The sequence below is a fragment of the Haliaeetus albicilla genome, chromosome 20 (genome assembly GCF_947461875.1).
Source record: "Haliaeetus albicilla chromosome 20, bHalAlb1.1, whole genome shotgun sequence".
NCBI classification, from domain to species: Eukaryota; Metazoa; Chordata; class Aves; order Accipitriformes; family Accipitridae; genus Haliaeetus; species Haliaeetus albicilla.
Genome location: NC_091502.1, coordinates 23556225 through 23574474, shown reverse-complemented (window position 1 = coordinate 23574474; position 18250 = coordinate 23556225). Strand labels below are relative to the sequence as shown.

The 18250-nt window shown below is 42.1% G+C and overlaps 1 protein-coding gene across 7 annotated transcripts in view; it reads right to left on the bottom strand.

Annotated features, from left to right (window-relative positions):
• Positions 1 to 18250, bottom strand: part of TENM4 (teneurin transmembrane protein 4) — a 600927-nt gene that overhangs the window by 389710 nt on the left and 192967 nt on the right. For all 7 annotated transcript variants that reach the window (XM_069808531.1, XM_069808534.1, XM_069808532.1 and 4 more), the window contains one exon: positions 17150 to 17247. The gene's annotated coding sequence lies outside the window, so the exon portion shown is untranslated. The remainder of the gene's footprint in view (positions 1 to 17149; positions 17248 to 18250) is intronic.

Sequence of the window (18250 nt, the reverse complement as noted above, 5' to 3'; positions counted from 1 at the left end):
TTCAGTAACATTTTTCATTGGTGTGTCTGCCAAAATTATTAAGCTATTAGTACATGCTGAATTGGTGCCAAGCAAAATATTTGCCAATAAAAATGGCCTTATCTGTATCAATGCCAAAAAGGTTTGTGTTTTTTTGGTGGGTGTGTGTATTTTTAAGACTCTACTCCATATAGACTTGACATTGATGTAGCGTATTAGATCAAGATAGCCCAGCGTTTGGATGTGGCCCGTAGGATCATGTCTTGTCTGCCACGTTTTCTGCTGTCCCTGCAGAAGAGAAGTACAGTGTCCAGTAGTAAAGCCCATGGAAGAATCTTCTTCCTAAACCACTTCCTAGCAAGGTGTGGAGGACTATCCATCATATCCATACTGAACTTGTGGGGAAGAGAAGTCCTCAAACTGGCATTCAGCCCCCAGCATGCAATGTTCAGCCCACCCTTTAAACACGAACCCGCAACACTATGCAGTTCAGATCATCACATCCACTCTGGCATCCATCCTTCTCTCTCATTCCCCAAAATGGGTATTTAAATTCACATCCAATCTTCACTACCTACAAGGAATTACAGAAGCTCAGCTAGATGCCTTTTTTTTTTTAATCACACAATTTTGGAAACATTAATGTGTGCTGGGTTTGTGACTGGTCACAAGGATCAACAGAAAAAGAGCAATTTTGTTACTGGGGGTTAGATTTTTTTCAGTACTATCTGCAGCTTCAACACCGATTCAGGAAAATGCTTTCTCAAAACCACTTACCCACACTGCGTCTCAGCTTCCCAACTGAAGAGGAGGTGTGCTATGTTATTTAAAAATGCCTCTTTTTAAATCTTGTGGAGAGGAAAATAGTTTGCAAGTGCAACTCTTCAGGAAAATGTTCTCCCACCTCCTCAGGAAATGGGCTGTTTGCCGTAATATTCTCAGCTCTTCTTATTCAGACCATCAAAATGTGAGTCCCTCAAACTCTCCAGCTCCTCAAGCTCTCTCCTTCCCCACAGCCCATCCTTGAGAAGCAACGAATGACCTGAACTCCCACAAACTTACATAGGAGTCAATGTCACTTAAATTTATGGGGAACGGGCTGATTATTGGTATTGAACCTCCTGTGAGGTTAAAGAGCAATGCTGAGATAAAGAACAAAGGCACAAGCTTTACTCTTCAATGTAATTGGACATCAAAGATGGACGCTTGTATTTATTTTGGTTAGAAAATGCGTAATCAGCATACGAAAGGAAGACTACAGAGCCTGCAAATCTATGTGACACAACGATAACATCAGACCTCAGTTCAAATACTGAAAAGGGTGCAAATTTTCCACCAGCATTAAAATGTCTGCAGTATAGCTATCTACACGGGTTTTACAGGTGCAGTTCATCTTATCTTAATGTACACATATAAAATACGTCAGCTAAAGAGCTCTGCAGAAGTCTCTTTCCCTTCATTGACTACAGATGAAGTCCAGGGTGACTAGCCAAAATGTGGATGTCTGCACTGCAGAGAGCTAAAAAATAAGGCAAGGCTAATTCTACCTCTGTGAATCACCAAGTGCTTTTTGAAATCCGCTGAATTCCTCAGGTCCCAAAACTTTGATGGGTCTTGTAAGCATTCGACAAGCCCATGGGATTTATTCAAAGTCTGCAAAGATCAACGTGCCAGTATTTTATTATTTGATTAAACTGAAAAAACATATTCAGTTTAACACCTCCAGATCATGTGTCTCCTTGGGATGAACATAAAAATGTATGAAATACAAGACTTCAAAACCAAGTTTAATTCCTCCGTGGTTTTAAAGAGCACGCTGAGAAAAGCACAGGTTTCCATATCATCACATTCTGGTATTTTTACTGCCTTTTGTTTGCTTTTAGTCTCCTTTTTAAGATAATCTACACTGAGTTGCGCCAATTCTCCCCCCTTTGGATGACATCCCCTTAAAGCCATCGGGCATGAAAGGACAAGAAGTCAGCTTTGATCTCACCTTCTCTATAGTTGAAATAGCGCCTTTATCTTAATGTTCTCAAGTTGTGTGTCCTGCTATGATTAATACACCCATTAGCCATTGCTTACTTACAGTTTTTTCAATCAATCAACGTGCAACACTCATCAAGAAGCCTTGAGGTTAATTTTAAATGATTTTTCCATACAGTAACCAAGAGACAGCATTCCTGCAGTGCGGGCTGTGCAGCCGCACAGTGTAAGGTGGTAGACTTTGTCTTGTGGAAGGCAAAGAACAGTTGGACTGGATCTTAAGGGTCTTGTCCAACCTAAATGATTCTATGGTTCTGTGAAGACACCAAGGAGGTGTTCACACCTGCATTGCCTTGGGGCAACGTAGAGTTCAGCTTCATCTCACCCAACCTGGTCGATGCATGTAGGTAAGAAGAGAGTTTGGCCTGGATTTTCCTCCATTAATTGGTGCAGACAGAATGGAAGCTCCTGAGGGTGGTTTCCTCATTAAGACCCATGAGTCTCCTCTGGAAGTGTCTATATCTGGAAGAAGCCCAGGGGACATAGGAAATGGGATTCATCTCATGAGACAGCTGCCCCTTGCTAGTTTTCTAGACTACCTTTATGTATAGAAAATAGACAGAAAGTTACACTTTTGTGCTCAATTTAGCCGCCCTGTTTTATATGTATGTTCACTGAAGATGAGAGGAACTGGCCATGTTAAATGCCTTTTTCCTTCTGAAATTTATAAGAGATACTTAGGGGTTTTTAGGTGAGATGGATACTGCCTCAAATAGGATTAAGCGGCGTGATTCCAGGCTGTAACTCTTCTATTCATTATTTTACTGTATTGTGAAAATGGAATTTCATTGTTTCTTCTAATCAGAAAAGGGTTATTAAAAACCTATAAAAAAATGGTTATAAAAATTCTATGAAAAAAAGAAACACAGGACAGTTTTGCTGGAAGGGACTACTCTGGCATTGCTCTCCTATGCATTACATCCCTCCTCCTGAACACATCCCTCTCCTCTTGCTCAGTTCCCGAGGGCTATGCAGCTGCTCTGAGAAAGAAGCCACCACCCTCCGTGCAAGGGATCACAAACCCCTATTGCTTCCACCTTTCCACCCTAACAACTGCTGACCACGAAGGCAGCAACACTCAGAAAGGAACTGCCTTTATTTTTTTTATTTTTTTTTTAACATCAGTAAAGAATAAAGCCCTCCACCTGCTCTTCTGCAGCTGAGTTTCTAATCTCTGGTGCCAGCATGGCTGCTAGGAGCCAACCCTCAAGCAAGAGAAAGCGGGGTCAGGCACGCGTGGGGCAGGCTGGCTGTGCTGATGTGATGTGACACACACATGTCTCTACAGCACCAGTAGAGACACCCCCAGTTGTTAATTGCTGTGAAAAACTCGTTACTTCACCCATCAGCCGCATCTCTGGACTGCATTCGGCATGCTGGTATGGAAACTGGAGTCAAAATTATTTCACTTGATTTTTTTCTATGGAAATACAGGGTCAGGGATTTTTACTTTTGTTTTTAATGATCAGCTATAAAGAGGTGGCAACTAATCCCAAGGGATAACTCCACATGTCAGTATTGGCTCCAGCTATTGGTGGGACTGATAAAGGAAACAGAATATGATCCCACCCTGCAGGCTCTGGAGCCAGTGATAATCTGATAATGAGCGCTACTTATTAGCTGCTTTTCCATGTCCTTGCTTTGATTTAGAATCCAGGCCCTAAATACCAATTTGTTCACATTATCAGCAAAACAGTTTGCAAGGCCTTTTGGAGACCAAGCAAGCAAATGCTTCCAGACCCCTCTGCAGTTCTTATTTTTCTGGCCGGAGCTCATTTGTCTCCAGCACATTCGGGTGACAAGCCTGAGAAAAGTCACCTTCAGCTTACGCGCAAAGCCAGGCATTAATGGACTCGGAAGGTGCTGCACATCCACCGCCTTTTGATGATTACCAGGGGCCTCTGCTCTCCTGACAATTAAGCTTGAAATATTGTGACAGCCACCACTGGGGACTGGGCGAGGGATGGCCGGACCTGAACATTTGAGTATCAAAAGTGAAGGTAAAGAGCCAGCACTGTGGGGCTGTCAGTCATTAGATCATTTTCCAGTTGAAAGCGGTGAGATAGGTGCTTAGCTTCAGACATCAGCTGGAAAATGACCTCAGTTTTCTTATCTGTAAAACAGATCTAATTCTATTTGCCTTCCTCCAGGGCAGCGTGATGCATTTGGTTTACTAATGGGTTTGGGTGCTTCAGGCTCCATAGGAAATACGAAATAATCAAGCAGTGATGGAAGGGCTGTGAGCACAGGTGAACCCTGCAGTATACAATATGCATCCGATCCATATAGGATGCTAAAGCCAGTTTAGAAAGGAAAAGCAAGTCCTGCACAGATATTTTTCTGAATTAGGAAAGACTGTAAGGGTGTGGTGGAGTTCGAAAGGATTTCAAAGGAGGCATCAAACCAAACTTTGTTTGGTTTGGTTATAAAAATCCCAAGGAATCTTTAATGAGAATGAAAGTGTTGAGGCTATCCCTTAACTTAATTATGAATGTTTTCATTATTTATGTAATATTCTGACCTACCTAAAGCTTTCATTTGCACATGCGGTTCTTTACTTAAAAGGGTGATTTTCTTCAGTGTGTGTTGTACAACACTCCCAACACAGGTCCATTTTAATAATGGGTGCAACCTCACATGTTGAGATATTGTGATGGACTCAGAGGATCACCTAACACGTTTATTTGTAAAGCACTCTCGGGCTGGGTAAATGGTTATGGATGATAGATGTTTCAGATTCTAGGATATGGCCCATGAAGCCAAGTCTAGCTCAGAAAAAATAAAACTAGCCAGTGATGGGTGTACTGGTTTTGGCTGGGATATAGTTAAGTTTCTCCATTGTAGCTGGTATGGTCCTATGCTTATCTTCCCAAGTAACCCTTATGCATGATGGAGCCCTGCTTTCATAGGGATGGCTAAACATCTGCAGGCTGATGGGAAGTAGTAAATTAATTTTTTATTTTGCTTTGTTGTGCATGAGGCTTTTGCTTTGCCTGTGAATCTGTCTTTATCTCAATCCACAAGCTTTTGCAGTTTTACCCTTCCAATTCTGTCCTCCATCCCACCTGGGGGGAGCGAGTGAGAGGTTGTGTAAGGCTTAGCTGCCTACCAGGGCTAAACCACGACAATGGGTTAACCTTGAAAATGCCATGCTTCAAAATCATAATTTCAATCTTGAAAGACCATGAGGACACAGAACTTTGTCTTACGGTCAGGCACATAGTCACTGGGAAAGTGAAGGGATTTCATCCCTTTCCTACAATTAGCATAACCCACGACATTTGTCACCTGATGTCCTTACCAGCATCTACCTACAAACCTGTTCCCATTATTGCCTACTAAGATATGCCTTCATTTGGGTTCTTATTATATGTATATGCACATAAATATCCGCTGAGAGGAAGGGGAACTTCCAAAGTTCAGAGTATCGTAGAGTAATTTAGGTTGGAGGGAACCTTTGGAGGACATCTAGTCCAACCTCCTGCTTAGAGCAGGGCCAGGTTTGAAGGTGGATCTAAATGGGAAATCAGATCAAGTGGCTCAGGGCCTCGCCCAAACCAATTTTTAGTATCTCCAAGGATGGAGTTTCTTCCTGTGCCAGTGTTTGACTAAATTAATTGTGGAAATTATTTTCCTAATCTCTAAACAAAATTTCCCTGTTGCAACATGGACCAGAATGAACCTTGGGATGTTTCAATCTATTTCCTTGAAAGGCTTTCTCTATGACACTGTGAGAGTACAAATCTCCCTCAGACCACACTCTCCGCTTGCAAAATAGAAATAACATTCCTTAACAGATGCACTTTTCTGTCCATTTCCGCTCTATAGAACAAAAGTATTTGGGGATGGGGAGTCCAGCATTTAGTGCAAAGGGTCTCTGATATAACTCACACTACCAGATAATTCCATACTAAAAATGCTAAGTGATCAAGGTGATGAGAAACATATGACAGAAGCATCTTTTAGATGCTTCTGTTTCTAAGAAATTTGGTTACTGGAAACCTTCAGAAATTTAAAAGTATATTCAAATCCACAAGGACAATACTCAGTTTGAGTTCTGAGAGAAGGTTTTAGGTATATTTTTAGTAAAATCTAGTTTCCATATCAGATGAAAGGCCCTCCGAAATCACTCATGTCTCCACGCTGATATAACTTCAAAATGCCACACACGAAGCACTCCAACATCATTAACTGGTGTGCAATGTTGATTTTCACGCTGCAAATTTGATTGAAAACAGGAGTTTATCAGTGAAATGCTGAAATAGCCTTGAATATGGGGAAGTGAATGAGTATAATTGCTGATGGGTTCTTTTTATTATCAAGGAGTCTTGATTATAGCTTCATAGACTTAAATTATGGCAAATCTAGGACAAGATCAATTTAGTATCTAAGCAAATATTTATATGAAGCAGGAGATTGGCATATATTGATCTGTTTATAAGGAGCATATTTCTGTCTGCAAAATGCATTGGCATTGAACAGTGCTCTTTCCACGATGCGATTCCTCAACAGCAAGGAGCTGCAAGTCATGAAGAAAAAAGAAAACGCAATTTGGGAAGTCCGAGGGCTCATCCCAGTCAAACGGAGCTGTGAACCCAAGCCAGTGGTTAAGGACCACCCTTTAGATGGAGACTGATTAATGCCAGGGTATGTGTTACAGATAAATTGATAACCAGCTCATGTAGTAAGTTAGAAATCATGCTTGATGGAAAAGAAAGCATTCAGAGTATCTATCAGAGCCTAATTTGTCAAGTTGGCAATTGTCCCTGGGTAACACCACCCAAGGCAGAGCATCAGCCGCAACATCCTGAGTCTCCCACCATTCATGAGAGGTCACCTTGATATAAAGTAGAAGAGCGTTTCTAACTTGTGGGATGAAGAAGGATCCTTGTGGAATGATGACCCTCCCCAACAAAAGCTGCTTTTGTTGGAGGAAAAGGCGGGTGTGGGGGAAGGGAAGAGAAGAGGCCGGATTACCTTTTGTTGCATTTGACAGTTGAAAAGGCCCTGGTGAATAATTACCCTTAAAACTAACAAACAAGGAGAAAGAAAAAAAAAGCTGAGAAAGAGAAGACACCCCCCCCCCCCCTTGACCCCTCCCTGTACACAATAGCTCGCTTTGAAATAAAAGCAAAATAAAAATAACTTGTACGGGAAAAAAATAACTTAATTTGACTTTCCTTTCTGCTTTTGGCAAGTGTACACACACACACACACACACACACACACATATACAATTGGAAGGCTCCCACTGCCACATTCACTTAAATTTTTCTAGGCTCGATCCATTCAGCAGCAAATCCTATGCAAAATGCAATAAAAAATCAAGGGAAACTACAGCAGCAAAAAGCACACCCTTGGTTGAAGACCTGATTGTTTTAGTCACAAAAGAATGATTCCTGGTGAGCAGCAGTTGTCATCTGTTTTGCATAGTCTTTATTTTGCTCTTAATTGGCATTATGTGGAAACTTATCTAGAAGGCCATGGGAACCAAAAGGCATCCCTTGCCCCCTCCCTTACTGACCAAGCAGAACCCAATTAAAGCACAATTATGTCTCTTTTGCTATTAGCATGCTCATCTTACAGATAGACACAGAGAAGAGAAGCGTTACCAGTCCGAGAGCAGCTACCTTTTCTTATTTAAATTCTTGTAAAGTTCATAAAGAAAATAAAGGAGGCATAAGTGGTCCAGGCTTTGGTAAGCTGAAGTGCAGTGTTTTTTTAAATATTTGATCTGGGTCTCCAGGTGATTTTCTAAATACATTTCTTTTCACCAGGGAGTAACTGACCTAAGATTCAAAACGCACTCATGGAATTTGGATGCAAGCCTGGAAAAATAAAGGGGATGGCCAAAGAAGAAGAAAAAGAGACACAGGTGTCTTCCCAGAAAGTCCAAGCTGTCTCAGAAAGCCATGAACTTGACAATTCCACTACAGCTCTTCTGGCATGACTATGGAAAAACATCTCAGGGGAAACAAAAAGACCCATTTTCAAATTGGGGCCCAGCATCAACTCTGGAATCCATATCCTGCTGCTTAATATTGAAAAGCTACAGCCAACAGATGAGCAACCCGTATATCCACACGGACCTTCAGCACTCCAAGATGGCTATGACTTGGAGAGGGTTTCAATGACATCACCCTTAGGGTTGTATTCCTGGGGTTTTTTGACACAATCTTTGAGGTGTCCTTGGAGAATGAACACCCACTGCTGATCCCAGTTACATATGTGCCTGGCTATTACAGACTTCAAAGACAGCTCTGCATACCTTCTGTATCAGAAGCCAACCCCAAGTTAGCAAACATTTGCACTACCACTCATCCTGTCTCATCAGCAGCTACTAAGAATATGCATGTGTCAGGAAACGTCATGCGTTTTATCGCTTCAGCAAGTCATGCCATCACGAAGCAGCATGTGTCCCAGTTGTATCCCTCAGTTTCCCCTGGATGTAACTACAGTCTTTAAAAAACTGAGTGAGGAAACAAACAAACAAGCTGCCGCCTTTTTTTTTTTTTCTTTCGGATATTCCACTGCTTCGTTTGCAACATGTGGCAGGTCCAGCTAACATATTTTGGTGAAGAAGAATCCAGTGCGCCAATGCAGAAAGCAGAATATTCCTCTTAGAGGTGCCCCAGCGGTGCCTTTCTGCTGCCCAAGGTATTGTCAGCAAGTCTCAGTGTTAATATTTTTAAGATATTCAGTTTTACATTCATTGCATGGGCTTGCTAACTGAGTTCATTTCCAAAACAAGTTAACAGAATAATGCCTGGTAGGATGGTTTCTAGGGTGCCATCAGCTCTTTGACCTCCCACAGCAGATCTCCTACCTGCTTTCTTCCCGGGAGAGCTCAATGCTGCAGATACACAATTCTCCTGCCCAAACAGAAAACAATGCCACTGCATATATGCTTTTTGCTGTCACTGCACACATGCTTATTGCTTTCACCATGGTTGGCCAGTGCGATGGGAGGGAGAAGGACAATGTCTTCTCTCCAAGAGCCACCTGGAACAGAGGTGGTGGCTGCAGACTCTCTAAATAAGCAGGGCAATTGCAAAAAGGGAAGACAGTTCCACTTGTACACCTGTCAATGGATTTATTCTCAGATTTTTGGAGCTTCTGATAGTGGAGTAAGCATACTAGCAGATTACCAAGGAAATGGCAAGGAATTGGTTAAAGAGATCAGAAGAGGTTCAAACAAGGGGGAACAAAGTGAAAATTATGCCACTGCATTTAACTACAAAAATAAAAAATTTCCTCTGTGCCCTCCCATCATGTAACACCCAGAGGCTGCTCTGAGAGCAATGGAGTAGGATGAGCAAATCCCTGTCTCCCAGCACAAAGATGAAACCTGCAGGGAGACAGCTGCAGTGGAAAGGATCGAAATTAATGTCAAGCAATAGATGAGATTTTGGTTGAGATTTTGATGAGATTTATTGCTGCAAATGTTTTCCCTGGCAAATGTCACACCATTAAAATGCAAAAACCCCCAACAGAATTAAGAAAATAAAGCAAAACTCAGAAACACCGTCCAGATAAATGACAGCTTGAAACTCAGTCCTCAGACTCTCAGGGTCACGGATGGCCTCCTTTGTAAGCATGTGTGTAGCAGAAGTGCTAAAAAGTCCCTTCACCCCATCAAGGCCACCATCTATGACTGCAGAGCACACGTTTTACGGAGAGCAAGGACATTTCGCCAGCATCCTTCGCAGCGTGGCTGACTCTAACTGGGAACATCACTTGGAGCAAATTCTGCAGCTGAGCACTGCCCAGCACAGCTGCAGGTTTTTTACACATGATCTAATCCGGGTGAATTAAGATCCTGTAAGAATAAGCAGAATATTCTGCATTCGCCTGTTGAAGAAGCTTCTTACGGAGCCTCTCCTGTTCTGTCCTTGACGGGACTGGCAGATGAACTACTCCTTAGTGCCCGGCAATTACACTTAAAAGTGCCAGTTCCCTAGCACAGACAGTGAAAATTGAGGATTGCAGGTGAACTGGGTGTTTGCCTTGAACAGGGCAGCATCCCTGCGTGAAGCTGGCCAAACTAATTTTTATTTTCCCAAAAGGACTGAATGCTCTGTAGATCTGAGTGCATGCCTTAGGCATGCACCCACCTTCCCCTCCCCACAAGCACCTTATATTTAGCAGTCCTTGGAGAAAGCAAATTGTTTCCATCATGCAGGGATGAACAAACCTCCTTGAGCCAGATGTCCAGCTCAGAAAAACATTTCTCCAGCCTTTGGATTGTCTATACTTGGGCTGCTGCTCTCACAGGCACTTGTATTTCTTGTTTCAGCTGGATTTGGAAGATCCTGAAGGCTCTTCCTGAAGGCTGCCACATACTGTTACTTGTCTTTTCTGAGCTGAGCTGTAATTCAGAGGTGCTGATCTCTGTATTAAAATCTAATGTACTTCTCTTTTCCCACAAGGCCACATTAGGTTAATATACTGCTAATAGTAAGTGTTCAGGATAGTACTTTCAGCTGAGTCAGACTGTTCATTCCTGCTATCAGGTTAAATATGATAAAATAAAGAACTTGCTTCTTTGCCTAGACCAGATAAGAGTCATGTCTGCTTGGCATCCAGTACAAAAAAAAATAAACTAGGCTTAATTTAGCAATACAGTGAAAAAGGTGACTGCTCCACTTCAAAGGCACATAAGCCTTACCAAATTTATGATTTTCCATTATGATCACCGGTAATACTATGCTGTTATTACAAAATGGAGTCAGGGGAAGGATCTTACCTGTTGAAGTGTATTTTAAATTACTTTCCTTATTTAAGCCCGTCCTTCATGTTAGGACTTAATAGGACTCCTCACAGGAGCTAAACACATGCTGAACAGTTTTGCAGCAGCAGTACTCAAGGGTGCTTTCTTGTACCAGGTCAAGACAGATCCGATAACTCACTTTCATTTATTTTTCCATACTTCTGTGTTTTGGGTTATCCTGTTGCATGAGAGATGAATGCCCCTACTCACCTTCCTATTTGTTTTGCTTTACGATATGCAGTGGCTGCTTAACCCCAGTGAGAAAGCACGCAAAACCCCAAACTTCCCCAGCAGCAGAGTTGAGGATAGAGTCATACACAGTTGCAAAATTAGCATTAAAATTCCATGGAAAAAGCCCTGCTTTTTCGTACAGGAGCATTTTGTGCTCTCCTGCAGAATGGAAACTGATGCTCATGCACCCCAAAGCAAATCTCGCTCCCTCTCCCCACTGTCCTCCCCACCCTCTCAGTCAACATCTAATTAGAATCTGTAAATTAAAACAAGTCTAGCCTGGGACAGCCAGAGCGTTTGAAAGCTTTACCGTGAACGAAATGAGTTTACCTCGATCAACCCGAATAAGCAAAAGGAAATCGGGATGGACACGTGAAGTCAGCGATCTGTGCCGCGGGAGTGGGTGACACTCCAGGGCTTGCGCAGCCCCCAAGGGTGGCACGTGGCACCGTCGGAGCTGCGAAGGACGGAGCGTCGAGGAGCTTTGGCTGCGTTACGGTGGGCTTCAGACTTGCAGCTAACATTGGCTGCGAGGGGGAGAAATAGGCAGCGACGGAGGGGGAGCAGAGGATGCAACGGCTGCCACCGCGGCATCCGCGCTGGCCGGCGTCGCCGGCTGCGACTGTAGCGCTTTTGATGTACCAGCTGTGCCGGCCTCACGCGCGGCACTGTTAGATCTGCCGGTAATGTACGTTGCGAGGTCATGCAGAGATACATAAGGAAACCCTGAAACATCTCGGTGAGATCCTGAAAGCAGCAAAACCGTGCTAGAGAGTCAAGACGAATCAGCCTGTTCGCGGAGGTGGGTGGTATGTGTAAAGGGTGTTGCACTGTGCAGGCTGTAGGTTAAGCCTATGTCATTAATAGCACGGGGTTTTCAGAAGCAAGATGTTATGATATTTTGGTGTATTATTAAACCTACAAGGAGAGCAGCAATAAGTATCCCCAGGGGCAGATTTCTCCAAGATACTCCATATCCGCAGCTAAAGGCGGTTCCACTGCTATGAAGTTACCTCTTTTTCCAAACACTGTGATGATGGGATCTTTGTTATGGCATTACTGTTTTGTATCAGTTCTTTGGAGGGTGTGAGATCACATCTCCTGCATGTCACAACAGGAGGAGCAAAACCTAGGCTGAAAATAGCTTTCTGCAGCAAAGCAAAAGAAAACCAAAATCTGATGTGTCCAAGAAATACATCTGCAATTCACTCGCACATCTAAACAGGGAGAAAATGATTGACTGACAACATACAAACAGTTCTCATATTAAACTTCTGATTTCATACTGGTTTCTACGCCCACCCCTCCGCCAAGTTGCTAATTGCATCCTTCCTTTTGTTTTGCCAATTCCTCCTCTGGCAAATAATGGGAGGGGAGAGGATTATGGAGACTGATGCACTTGACAGCAAAAATAAATAAGCAAATGAATACATATATAAATAAATAATGCCTCTAGTAGTTACAAAGACAAGCCAATTTCATCCTTCCTCCAGTATCTTGAGCCAAACTTCAAGAGTTATTCAAGAAAAATGATGATCTGGTGCCTCAGAGAAATAAGTATCAATTAATACTTAATTAACATTGCATGACAGATTGATTTGAATAAATAGAACCTTTTAAATGAATGTCTCTATATTGTGGGTTGAAACAAGATGCCTTGTGGGAGAATGAGCAGCTGCCTATTATTATATACCATCTCTATAGCTGTAGCACCTGGAGGCTTTAAGTGCATCACTAGCCCAACGTGTTAGATGCTGTATAAATATATAGTTGGGGAAGATGCTTATCTTGGATTTGCAGCACAAACAAGAAGATATGCCATGAGGATCCTATGACAGGTAGATCAAGAATAAGACAACAGGGGACTTAAGGAAATTTGAAAAGATGTACACTTTATCTAGCAGTTTTTAATTAGCTGGACAAAGGGTATTTTTACAAAAAACTTATTCATATAAAGTGTTTGTAAACATCCTAAAATACGTAAGATTTGCCTTATGGGGTTTAACAGGAAAACAGAGGGGAAAAGAGTGCACAGGTTGCAGCAAAATGCCGTGAAAGCCAACAACATCCACCAGCATTTTCAAGCTGGGGAACCTAATGTCAGCCAGCTAGTGCTGTCTTTCCTCACCTGAGTAAAAACAGTCTGATCAGCAATGAACCACAATTTCCATCAAGAGCTGTGAGTGAGCAGCAACTCTGAAAATCAGCCTGTTTCCAGATCAATGTTGGCTGCTCCAAAGCAAAGATGTTGGCTGAAAAGCACCCTGAGAAATACTCTACCTACCCTGAGGCATTTTATTCCTTTTAACGAGACAGTAAAATAGCAGCCCCTATTATTTGTACTATTTATACTCACTTTCTGTGCACATCGCCTTTTGCCAGCTCGATTCAGCAGATAGCACTGGACCAGCCAGCACGGCATACCTGGGAGGCAGCGATGGACCGGCCCCTTGAAGTGGAGATGTGATTGCCACACAGCTGACTCCACTGCCCAGATGGACACAGAAAATAATTGATTTGGGGTCTATTATTAACTCTCTGACCTTTCATCACTAATCAGATCACCTGGCAGCAAAAAGTTTATTAAATGCATCAAAGTTAAGAAAAACTAACTTTCTTTTTTTTTTAAGAACTTCTTTAGATTATGTTGACAAGTAAGAAATCACCTTCAGTAAAAAGCTGTCTAGATATGTCCTGTGAACTTACCCATCTCTTAGTAAAGAGACCTTGTCATGTTCAGTGACTCCCAGCAATTTGGGGAGTTTTATTTTGGAGAGTTCCTCTCCTTTTCCTCACTCCACTCAGTTTGCTGTAGGCTGTCACCTCATTATACTGTTACCACTTACCATGAAACCCTGACTTTGAAAACACTTTTTCTTCTGACAGTTTGTCACCTCTCTTTTTTTTTTTTCTTTTTCTTTGATGCATAGTCTTTATCTTGCAGTGAGATCTTTCTCAGGGTTCAGCTTTTTGAATCCTGGCTACAGACACAACATTTCAGCTCACACCAGCCCTAATACTTCCAAGCAACCCAAACCCCAACACACCGTATATTTCCTTTGAGTAGGCTAGACATGCATATATATATGTCCCATATATATATATTTTTATATATATATATAGGGTGACAGGCTCTGAGTTCCCAATGAATTCATAGTGATCATTGTTATTATGGAAAGAAGCAATTTAATTCCTTATAGCAGCAAGTGGTTTCTTCCCAAAGAGTAAAGAATGAACTCCTGGACATAACCTGCAGGCAGAGTTATCATGCTTTGGAAACTTCCTCTTCTGATTTATGTCAGTATCTGTACAGCGCTGGTGATTAAAGGACTGGTGTTGACTAACCACTTCCAGTCTATCTTGCAAGTCAACATAATTCTGCATCAAGTTTGTTTAACTATCGCTTTATATTCAGGGCTATGAGTTTTAGAACTCCCCCTACCATACTTGTAGTTTTATCATTAACAGGCATTTCATTCTCTCCATTCATTGTTCATGCCAAGACTTTCCAGGCTGGGGGGAACATTTCTTGCTTCTTTACATGGGAGGAGGCCGTAGGTGCCCCAGCCCTCATCTGTAGTGCTAGGTGCTGTATGCACACCTTCCACGTGAAAAGCTCTTGCAATCTGAACAGAGAAGATAAATATCAAAGGGGAACTTTGACCCTACGTCACAGATGACAAGTAAGGGCTTAGGGACATTAATTCCTGCAATCATCCCATCGAATTTTGGACAATGGCCATGCATCATTCAGGTGTCTAGTTGCCCTAGGCAGTAGCCTACAAGGAAAGAGAGAGCAAGAGAGAGAAAGACTTCTCTACAAGCAATTCATGTGCTGTATGAACGAAATATTTCAGAGAGATCCAATGTTCTCCCATTGCCTGGACAGGAAGACTGGGTTAGTCAGCTCTTAATTTAGGTCTCAGTATCCATTATCAGAATATCCACACACCCAGCTATTTTTCTCATCTGTTGAAGCATCTTGAGGGGAAATCTGATCAGATCACCTTTTCCTACTGCTAATTCATTCTCTTCTTCAGTTCTGTCTATTTCCCACTTAAAATCCACCCTAGCTTTCTAACCTAAATGCAATTTCTGAAAATTTTGTACCATTTTGACTCTCTCCTTGCCCCCCCCCCCCCCCCGCTGTCTCCACCTCTCTCTACGTACAGGATCTTACCAGTTTCATTCATGAGAAAATTGTCTAATATAACAAGATTCCCACTCTGTGCCACTTTCCAATGTTTTCCTCTGATTGCCTCATCTTTACTATTTCATCTGAGATGCAGAACCTTCTTCTTACTCCCTTTTTGGACCTCCCATTTGCCCCATTTTGTCCCATCCCCTCCAACACTTCTCATTCTCCACTTGTCCTTTCAAAATACAAAACCACCAGACTTCCCAGTTACAGCCAGTAATTCCAAAAACATTGGTTAACATTCTTCCTCTCCTCTCCTCTCCTCTCCTCTCCTCTCCTCTCCTCTCCTCTCCTCTCCTCTCCTCTCCTCTCTTCTCTTCTCCTTTCTCCTTCATGTCTAACTAAAACCAGCACACTCTTTACAAGCACCTTTTCCGTTTGCCTTCCATATCTTGCATCTCACTGAAGCCACTCCTGCCAGCATCTCTAATGAGTCAGTCTCCTTTGCCAGATCTTAAGAACTTGCTTTTCGTGTTTCCTCCCTACTTTATCAGCTGCCTGAAACAGCCAACTGTTCGGTCTCTCATTTTTGATGTTTTGCCCTCCTTTGGCTACCTCAATTACTCTCCAGGTTATCTTGTTTGTCTTTTTCCCCTTTGATAAATCTGCATTATTCCTCCTTCCAACTCGGAACGCTTTGGCTCCTTTCTCTCCTCTCACTACTCTCAATCTCTGTAGCCTAACCCACAAACATAACTTCGATACTAACATTAAGCAGATGGTGATACTAGGGATAATGCTGTCCCTCTGCTGAACGGGGCAGGGCATCTGGTGACAAAGGATGTGGAAAAGATACTCAATGTCTTGTTCACCTTGGCCTATCCTGGTAAGACTTGTCCTCAGCAATCCCAGGTGTCTGAGACTCGTGGGAAAGTCTGGAGCAAGGAAGACATATCCTTACTGGAGGAGGATCAGGTTAAAGAACAAACTGGATATGAACGAGTCCGTGGGACCTGATAGGACATACCCATGATTGCTGAGAGACCTAGCTGATGTTCTTGTGAGGCCACTCTCAATTATCTTTGAAAGCTTGTAGCAATTGAAGAAGGTTCCTGAGGACTGGAAGAATGCAAATGTCATTCCTATCTTCAACCAGTGCAAAAAGAAGGATTCAGGGAACTATAGACCAGTCAGCCTCGGTCCCTGGGAAGGTGATAGAGCACTTAAGATAATACCTTTCCTCTCTATCTACCCATCTAGGTAAATCTCTTATCTCAGACTTTATCATTGAACATCTTAATTACTGCAGAATCCCTTTCTCTCATTTTTCACAGATCTAAATTTGCCCTGATGATATTGCCTGGATGCAAAGGCCATTTTTTCCAGATATAGCATTGGTTTCCCTTCCCCATTTATATCAAAACTAGGCTGTCTGCTTCCAATCAGCCCACACAACCATTTTCCACAGTCCATGTGCTGGATTTTCAAATGAGTGCTTTTGTATTTTCTTCCATGCTGCTCCCCATAAATATCTCTAAAATAACCTTGTTATTCTCTTCCTTTCTCTGCAGCAGCGCCTAGAAAGCACTGACAAGGGCTAGGCTGTAGATGCTCTATTAGCATTGCCTGTCATACTGACCAAAACTTTCTTATTACATCCATGGATCTCCACCTGTCTGTCACTATCTGTGGCTTCTTGATTTGTACTTAGATGTAAGTCTTTTGATGCAGAGAATGTCTATGTTTCTAGAGTGCCTGGCACAGTAAAGATGAGTCCTTGACTGGGACTGTAATGCTAATTATCATTGTCGGATAATAAAAATAAACACAGATCAATAATAGACATGTTCTAAAGAAATCAGTGAAATTCCTCATTACTCCAGTTAGAGAAATCTGCACAAGAAACATTGCAACTATCATAATTTGATTTTAAACAACAAAGCATTAAATTAAATTAAAACATCCCAGGCACAGGAATTAGTACTCACTTTTTGTATTTGCCTTCTTAGAAATATCTAGGAATAATCCATCAAATACTTCTTGTAGGATACAGTTTTAACCTGGACATGTATTATTCTCAGTCTACCTGTAAAAAGAAACAACAACAAAAAAAAATCAGTGTTTTGTTTAGTGATTTTTAACTTATTTGCTATCCTAAATGAATTAAAACCCACTGCTGGCAGTTAGACAGGGCACATCAGACAGTCATCTATAGATATGTGTTTCTTAGTGTAGTATCACGTCAGCACTGTACTAGGGTATGCTTAGTCATCTCATGGAAAGAAATGTATTTGTTAAATACAAACTAAGGCTTTCTGTACAACACTTTGAATTAAGTGCCTGTCCTTGGCTAACTGTGCAAACATCCATCCCTTTGCCAAAAGAGTAATTTAGCAATTCCTCTATCGTAGTTTCAAGGGTTTCCAATTAACATGGTAGTTGTTCCTTTCCTCTTGTGTGATTTTACAGTCCTCAGAAGGTGAAAGATTTTTATTTATGCGGTTATCCCAAATATCTCTATCCTTAAATCTTATACCTTTGTTAGAGCGAAACGACTAAGATCTTACACAGATGCGTCTTGTTGTTTCCACTCACATCAGTAAATTTTGTCTTATCCGAGTTTCTCGCGGTATCGAAGAGCCCCAGTTTAAAAGTAATGATGCATGTGTGACAAACCTGTCACGCCACAAGCAGGAGGTTCAAAGAAAGTGTAGCACAGCACTGGGGCTCCTCTTCTTTTACATCTCTCATTAGCTGATTAGACTCATGCCCCCTCTCTTAGCTGCTTTCCTTGTCTCAGAGAGACAAAGTCCAGTAGCGACTGGGGAGGTGGAGATGAGACCACAGCAACTGGGTGTGGGTAGTTTCATTGAAAGCCACATTTGCCAGGACCAGCAACTTTCCCAGGCTACCCTTTTTGCTTGATATGCACCTATTTTACATACACTCTGGTGCACAAGGTCTTGCAGAATTGGAAAAAAATAAAATTAAGAGGTCTGACTGATGTGGTAGCATGCTATTATAGAGGTGGGCTTCCACATCTTTCCTTGGCAACCTGTTTCTGCATATATGGTCCAAAACTACATTGA